This window comes from Monodelphis domestica, chromosome 8 (genome assembly GCF_027887165.1).
Source record: "Monodelphis domestica isolate mMonDom1 chromosome 8, mMonDom1.pri, whole genome shotgun sequence".
NCBI classification, from domain to species: domain Eukaryota; kingdom Metazoa; phylum Chordata; class Mammalia; order Didelphimorphia; family Didelphidae; genus Monodelphis; species Monodelphis domestica.
Genome location: NC_077234.1, coordinates 6024907 through 6032718, shown reverse-complemented (window position 1 = coordinate 6032718; position 7812 = coordinate 6024907).

Here is a 7812-nt window from a genome sequence, read left to right as displayed (position 1 = left end):
TTTGATCAGCAATTTGAAAGTGTTAACTCCTGGGAAGATAAAAGAAGGACTTCACAGAAGGGGTGCCCTGAGTTGAACCTGGAGGAAAGACAAAGACTCTGTCTTTATGTCCTTTGTGGAATCAAATCCATCTCTCACAAGGCACTCCTGTAGAATCAGAGAGTGTCGGTTTGCCTGTGGGTTTACAAGATCAGATGGTGACAGGGGACACTTCTTTAGCTGAGGTTAGAAAGGGATATTGGCAAGAAAAGCATTGTAAAAATGATCAGTGGAGAATGATAATGAACACCACCTCCAAATAAACCTGATTTCTCTTTCAGTTTAGGCCTCTGAACATCCTGCTCACCCCATCCATACTGGATCTCCTCTGGACACGCGTATGGAAAGAATCTGATCAAATAATTTGTTCTAAGCTATAATGAATGAGCAGGTTTAATTCATTTCCTCTATTAGCAGCATTTTTATTTCAGTTATACAGTAATGGCAATTCAGAGGGATGACTGTCATGGTGAAATGTAGGTAGCAGCCTCAGGCTATGAAGGTGAATCATTGGGTACTGATTCTGAATTGGGGTCCACAGACCCTCAAGGCTTCTACGGAGAGATTTCTGTCACTAAATGAATTTGGACAGGAAAAATCCATCCCTTTTCACTAATCTTTAACTGAATTCTGTAGAATTCAGTAGACTAGCAGACAAGTTCATGGCACATCAAATGGATTAGAACCTGTGTTTTAGGGCAAGAAGAGGTTCCCCAGATGTTGAAAACAAACTTACTGTTGTATTTACTCATTAGTTCAATCTTTGTCCCAAGGCTACCACAAGGACAGAATTCAGCAATGACCAATTACTGCATTTAGGCAGATTTTAAAATTGCATTTTGTTTTAAAGCGAATCACTTCTTGGCCATACTATAGTTTTCTCCCTCTTTTCTTTCAATGCAGAGAAATAAGATTCTACTAATGCTTTGAGCACTGAAATGAGTGATATAATTTCTGTTGTTGTTTAGTCATTTTTAGTTGTGTCGGATACTCCATGACCCCTGTGGAATTTTCTTGGCAAAAATATTGGAGTGATTGGCCATTTCTTTTTCCATTTTACAGAAGAAGAAACTGAGGCAAACAGGTTTAGTGGTTTGTCCAGGGTCATACAGTTAGTAAATGTCTGAGGACAGATTTGAACTCAGGAAGATGACTCCAAGCCTGTCACTCTATCTACTGCAGCACCACCTAGCTGCCCTATATATGTTTTTATCACTGTATTATCTATAGCCTCTAGGCAAGAAAATACCAGGTCACAGTAAGAATGATATAGACTGTCCCATAGAACCATGAAGTCCTAAAAAGAGAGGGTACACAAGTATTATATAGTCCAACGTATGACTCAATGGAAGAATCTCCTCTACCTTATTAAGTATTTACCACATGCAATCCATTGTGTTAAGGATACAAAGAAAAAAAAAGCAACAGAGTCTGCTCTCGAGGAGTTTGCAGTCTCATCATCATAATAATAAAGGCTCATTTTTTATGGCACCTACTATATGCCAGGTGCTGTGCCAATCTCTTTATGAATATCTCATTTGATTCTCATGACAACTTTGTGTGTTAGGTATTATAATTACTCCAATTTTACATTTTAGGAAACTGAGGCAGACTGAGACTAAGTAACCTGCCCTGTATCAGAAAGCTAGCAAGTTTCTAAATCCAGATTTGAACTCAGGTCTTCTTGACTCCAAGTTCAGCACTCAATCCACGGTATCACCTGGCTGCCTGGAGAGAATTAGCCCTGACAAGAAGGTTCAAGGTATCTAGCTTCTCTTTGAACACCTCTAGAGACAGGCAGCTCCTTCCCTACCCCAATAGTTACTTTTATGTAGCAGGAAAAGTTTTATTTAAGGATTCAGGAAATATCAAGTTTCTGTTAGGCAAGTCAATTTACCTGTTAGCCTTAGTTTCTTCTTCCATTAAAAAGAAATAATCATTCCTTGAACAACTATCTCACTGGCTTGTGGTGGGGATCAGGAGTGGTAACAGATTTGAAAAGCTTTGGAAACCTTAAAGTGCTATATGAATACAAATAATTATTATTGACAAATAAGAAAGCTCATTTCCTATCTGAGTATATATATATATTTTTCTTTTTTGTTTTCTTTGACTAAAACTGTATCACACTGTGGTGGCTTGAAAGATGGAAGGGATCTTGGAGACAACGCAGTCCCATTCCTCTTTTTATGCTTGAAGCAATGGAGGATTAGAAAGGTTAAGTGACTCAGCAAAAGACATGCAGATACTGAGTGGCTGAGCAAGATGTTGATCCTGTATCCTTTGTCTTCAAGCCCAGCTGCCCTGCCACTGCACCAGACTGGCTCTGAGGGTCATGTCTCCATTCTTTCTGGACAGTGTACCCTTCATATACCCCAAAGCCTTTCCATTCAGGCAACAAAGATTTCCCATCCCCTTCTCTTTGTTTCTTTACAAGGTGCTTCTCTAGCAAACTTCTCTGTTTCTATCTAGAGCTCCTCCATCTTTCCCCAGCTCCATAAATTCAACATCTCTTAGTTCTCGCTCTCTATAATTCTGCATATGGAGATAGCTAGGTAGTACTTGTGCTAGGCTTACAGTCAGGAAGATGTGAGTTCAAGTCTCACCTCAAATATTTACTAGCTCTGCGGCAGTGGGAAAGTCACTTAATTTCTGATTATCAGTTTCCTCAGCTGGAAAATAATGATCACAATAGCATCTACATCCCAGGATTGTTGTGAGAACCAGGTGAGATCACATCATAAAGCAGTTAGCATAGTGCCTGGCATGAAGTTGGGGCTTAATAAATGCTGCTTTTCTTTCCACATATTCAATCCATTGGCAAATCTTGCCCTTTGAAATGTCCAGTATCTCCATCATCCTCTCCCTTGTCTCTCCTCACACAGTTACTTCCTCAGTTCAGGCCCTTTCATCACTTCTCCTAATGCATTGTAACAGCCCCTACTTGGTCTCCCTGCCCCAAGTTTCTCACCACTCCAATCTGTTCTATTCTATTAAACCCAGTGGCTTCCTATTGTCTTTAGAATAAAACATAACCTTCTTGAGTTAGCTTGGACACCTCTTCATCACCTGGACTCAGACTCTTTTCAGCCTCAAAGGATAGTCTTCGATCTCTGGTCTCTCTGCATTGGTGCTGACTGTCCTCTCTGCCAGATTTCCCCTCCCTCTTTAGCTCTGCCCCATCCAGAGTCTCTTCCTTTGTTTAAGATGCAGCACAGGCATCTCATTGAGTCAAGTCTTTCCTGAGCCTCCCAATCTACCAGTATTCTCCTCTCCAAAAATGGTTCAGTATGAATAGAAGCACTTTTATAATACTATGTGTGTTTTGTACATGTCTATACATGTATGTAATACACAGAGACCATGGTACATGACTATGGCAACAGCATAAAGAATCGATTTAAGTGGTGAAACATCTCTGTGTATACACACATAGAAAATACAGATGTATATATTGATTGAACTCTAAATGGCAACTTGATGGTATCTCTCCATGTGGAGAGTCTGAGAAGCCTGCTTTGAGGAGCAATGATGGGCCTTGAAGTGTGGAATCAGTCCTGGGTCTTCTTACTGCATGCCATAGAAATCTTCCAGATTGGCTTTGTAGCCAGAACTGGAAGCATCTCAGAATAGCCCTAGCCCATCTGAACTGTCTCTTTGTCTACTGATTCTCCCACTCTGCTCTTGGAGCCTCTTTTGGCTCCACTAATGGAATCCAGTGAGAGGCAAGAATGAAGAGGTGAGATTATGTGCCCTCCCACCAAAGTCTCTATGCCAGGCTTCCATAGTGCAAAAAGATCTGGGTTCTTTTGCTACCTCCTTGTTTGTGCATCCCCATCTTAAGTGAAAGGGGTAGAGCCAACAATCTTGTAAGTCTGGAAAGGTCAGGAGGGTTCTTTGGCATTCTGGTGCTTCAGTCCAGGTTTTATAGCCAGTACAGCAGGGCTGCCAAAGTGACCTTTCAGATCACCCCCTAGGTAGTTGAGAGAAGAACTAATTTAACAGTAAGCTTACCCCAGAAATGGACTTGGTATGACCCTTGCTATGTAAAGGCTAAGGAAAATGTTGAGACCTGAGTCTTTGGAGACCAAAGGCGTGACAGGGAAGTATCTGCCTATAAGATGTTAGGGATAAATATTTCTGTTTCTCTTCTTGTTTTATCTTTCAAGTAAATATCTCTGTGGAAAAGTTAGTTGCTGAAAAGATGTTAGATGGAATAAGGGTGCTAGGCACTCATTGGCAAGTAGCAATGGTGGGGACACAGCAATATATTTCGAATCTTATACATTCTTTGACAGGTTGGAGACTCATCAGTCTCTTAACCTGTCTTAGCTAACTTGCTGAGATTGTTTTCCAGGGTGTGGCCACTACATATGCTACAGCTTTTAGGATTCACAGGTGAAACCTGGCTGCCAAGTAGATACCAAAGGAAGAAAGCAGGCCTGAGAAGGGCTTGGCAAGCCCTCACATCAGAGGTACAAGTCTTCTCTCAACACCCCATATGCTGCAGGTAGGTGAAGACTCCCCCTGGTGGAAGGGGTAAATGAGAACTTTGTTTTTTCCCATTGGCAACAAAGGTGGTCAAAGCAATGTTTGGTTAGGCACTGAAGAAGCCAAGGTGATCCACTGCATTCCTGGCCATCACCAGTTGTCCTGACTTTTATCTTGCCATTGGACTTTGTTGATCTGGAAGAGAGATCAAGTCTAACAGCCTTGCTCAACAATGCCTCATTTAAATAGTTTATACTTGAGCCAGAAGACTTAGTCATCAACAGTGATGACATTTTGGCCGTCTTTGAGTATGAAGGACAACAACCAACCAATCATTTTATACATACAAACATATGCTTGTATATAAAATATTATATTTCTATGTACACTTATTTTTTCCTCCATTAGAATATTAGCTCCATATGAATAGGAATTGATTCATTCTTTGTACCTAGTACCTATTAGGCATTTGATGAATACTTAATGGCTAATCAATTGATTTTCATTGAACAAGCAAGCTCATTTCTTTAGCACCAATATTCTCCACTGAGGCTCAGTGTCTGTGAGTTTTAGAATAGCAGCCTTCCAAGAAGAAAATCATGGACACTCTCTAGAGCAAAGCAAGAGTGTGTAATGGCTGTGAAGAGACTATGATATTACCAGTGAAAACCTGGGAACAAAAAACTGTAAAAAATATCATAAGACCAGAAAAGATGTTGGCCTGGTCTGGTGCTCCATTGTCACCCATACAATATGCAAGACCCAGAGGGAGGTCCCTGGACTATCAAGTGAATGAATGTAAAGGATTTATTGAAAGGTATGCGCAAGTCCCTTAGAATGGGCAGGCACGAGTGGATTATGATCTCAATCAAAGAAAAATGTTTAATGGTGGGATAAATTGCTGTTTTAAAAAGAGTTTTAAATTTCATTTTGTTCATAAAGAGTTCAAAAAGTGTTGTTACTCAATTAAAATTATTCATCTTTATGTGTATATATAAAATGTGTATAAATTCATAAAAGGATATCTATTAGTGAGAGCAATGTGATTGGATATACTTCATTTTACATATATACACATATACATGTATTACCAATTACATATAATAATAAATTTCTACACAAGTTTTCCTAAGTCATATGATTGAATTTATCTCCCTCCTTCCCTTCCCCCTTCCAGTGTTGGCAGACACTGGGTTATATATGTATCATGATGTAAAACATATTTCCATATTGTTCATTTTTGTGAGCAAAACCCAGATCCCAAAACATAAACCCAAATAAACAAGTGATAAATCATATATTTTCATCTGAATTTCTACTCCAACAGTTCTTCCTCTGGAGGTGGATCACATTCTTTGTCATAAGTCCCTTGGAATTATCCTTGATCATCATATTGATGATAATAGCTAAATCTATCTCTGTTGATCATTCCACAATATTGCTGTTACTGTGTACAATGTTCTCCCAGCTCTGCTTCTTTCACTCTGCATCAGTTCATGTAGATCTTTCCAATTCTTTCTGGAATAATCCTGTTCATCATTACTTACAGCACAATAGTATTCTATCACCATCATGTGGCACAATTTATTCAGCCATTCCACAGATGATGGATATCCCCTCAATGTACAATTTTTTTTTGCCAAAAGAGCATCTATATATAGTTTTTTACAAATATGTCCTTTTCCCCTGCCTTTTTTTTTTATCACTTTGGGATACAAACCTAGTACTGGTATACCTGGATCAAAGGGTATGCATTGTTTTGTAGACTACTGGCCATAATTCCAAGTTGACTACAAGAATGTTTGCATCAATTCACAGTTCCACCAGCAATGCATTAGTGTATCCATTTTTGCCACATCCCTTCCAACATTTTTCATTTTCCTTTACTTTCATATTGTCAGTCTGATAGCTGTGAGGTGATATCACAGAATTCTTTTAATTTACATTTTTCTGATCAAGAGGGATTTGGAGCATTTTTTCATCTGAGTACTGATACAAGCTTCATTATTTTTGAGGCTCTTGTGACCCAATCATCTCAAGGTCTAAGGGCAACTTATTTCTAGACTTAAATTTGGTGGCTGTCATGGCTAAAAAGGATCTCCTAAAATCTGTGGCTTATGGGCTATGATTAGGATCTCCAGGGTATCATCTTTTGTAGCCCCTTCCTTGCACCTACAAACCCCACTTTGGAGGAACCACCTTAATCCCGTTTTTAGTAATATTTGTTTAACTCCAAGTTGACTTAATTAACCTTTCCAGACCCACCTCCCTCTCTCGCATCCACAAGAATAACATGACCCACACGATCGGCTCCCTCTTGAAGTCTGGGCTCAATGTGCCCACTGTGGCATCATCCCCTTGATGGCTTCACTGTGTTTTGCTCTCCTTAATGCAGTGCTGAAATACTTTTTATCTCAGGTGCTATGTCTTCAATACGCCAGCAGAGGTCGCCCAGGGCTGGTGAGAAGAACTTGGGAGATGCTGAGCTGCTTTAATAAGCAACAGCCTCTTAGACCCAAAGATGCTCCTGTCTGATTTTGAACAACAACAAAATACAGAACAGAAGGAGGTAGAAGTCCCAGATCCATGATTCGACAGTATCAGGGTGGGGAGCTTTTTTTCACACATCACACACACAAGATATATGATGATCGGTCCCAGCAAAGCTTTACATCTAATGTAGCTTGTGCCAGAAATATACCTAGGTGAGGACTCCTGGGGCTTCTCTTCAGGGTAGGAAATGTAGAAGACAAAAACCAAAACACATGAATATTTTCTTTGAGGAGGAAAAAGGGAGAGTTGTGAGATGGTTTCAGACAGTGACTCAGAAAGAGACAAAGAATCTGGGGAATTAAAGGGGGATTGTAGGGTGCTAAATTGCTTCCTCTGACTTTTCCTAAGTAAAATTCACCAGGGCTTCCTTTTTCCTCCCTCCTTCCTAGTATGGCCAGTCTCACCACTAACCTACTTCCCCAAGCAGAGACACATCCTCCTGCAAAGAGAGCAAGTAATAATTCCAAATCCCAGATTAGTGGATAGAATAATAAGTTGGTAATTAGAAAGATATAGGTTCAAAACTTGCCTCAGACAATAGTGGTGTGAAACTTACCTGTTTGAGAATTATTTTCTCCATTCACAAAAAGGAAATGAAGTTGCTTTCCTCAATTCTCATTCTCTGTTTATCTCTTTAGACACTGTGGATCATTTGCTCCTCCTTGTTGCTCTCTTCTTTCTAGGTTTTGGGGCTACACTTTCCTCCTGGTTCTCCATCTTCCTATCTAC